Below are 1,073 nucleotides of genomic sequence, written 5' to 3'. Positions count from 1 at the left end.
GTTTCTTGAGTCTGAGCAATCCTCCTCCCCAACCTTTCCCCTGCCACCTTCCCTTTCCTGCCCTTGTAGGGAGATGTTTGACAAGCTCTTTTCCATTTCATCTGCAAGCAGGCTGACATGCTCAGAAGCTCTGCTGCTGTCTTCCAGATGAAAAGCAGGTTAATGAAGGCGTATTTTCCAGCTTGTTTTTAAAAGGGAAAACAAAAGAGAGGGAACAGGTATCCTAGTTAATGGTTCCTAATTGTTTCTTTTCCGAAAAATCTTCGCTGTAAAACAGCCTAATCGAGTGCTTCCTAATCTGGCACAGAGGAAGGGAGCAGGGCTATGCCTGGGACCTCCCACTCATCCCTCAGACCCTGCTCATCTGCCAGCTCCTTGTGAGAGCGCCTGCCCTGTGCCTTGGGCTAGGTCGGGTGATTACAGTGGACATGGAGCCGGGCAACCCAGACCCTCTGAAGGACTGAAGTGCTTACTCTGCCAGCGGCGGCAAGGTTGTCAGCAGACAGCCCTCACCTGTCAGGCCTCCTGGGGAGCTGCCCTCACTGAAAGGGGTCATTGGCCCAAGGTGCTACCCTTTCCTGGGATAACTTTCACCCACTGACTGGCCCATGCAAAGGTGAGGAGGTCTGGGCCCCTCATTTTGGCTTGCCAGAACTCTGAACTGCCATCCCAGCCTCAGTGCCTGTGCTGTTGTGGGCTGAGGCTGTTAATGAGACTGTGGCTGAGCCCAGCTTCTCCCCCTGCCCCGCCTTGTGCCCTTACAGGTGTGCTAATCTCCATCTCAGAGTCTGCTTCCTGGGGACTCCACTGTGCTAGTGCAGCGCCCTTCCAGTCCTCATCAGCAAGGTGCAGCAGTGCGTTAGGGACAAAAAGAGACATTTTAGGAGGGGCTTAATGCAACGAAGCCACTTGTGTTTGCTGTTTAGTAGAGAGATTGATTTGGCATTTTTGATTTGCTGCCCTATTAATTCCTCCCAAACACTATGTACCTGTCTACCTACCTACCATCTATTTACCCACCCATCTACTATCTATCCCATGTCTATCTTTCTATCTACCATCTCTATCTGTCA

This window comes from Otolemur garnettii, unplaced genomic scaffold, assembly GCF_000181295.1.
Source record: "Otolemur garnettii isolate 467f Iridium unplaced genomic scaffold, OtoGar3 scaffold00086, whole genome shotgun sequence".
Taxonomy (NCBI): domain Eukaryota; kingdom Metazoa; phylum Chordata; class Mammalia; order Primates; family Galagidae; genus Otolemur; species Otolemur garnettii.
The sequence above is the reverse complement of the archived record's forward strand: the minus strand, read 5'-3'. Positions refer to the sequence as shown.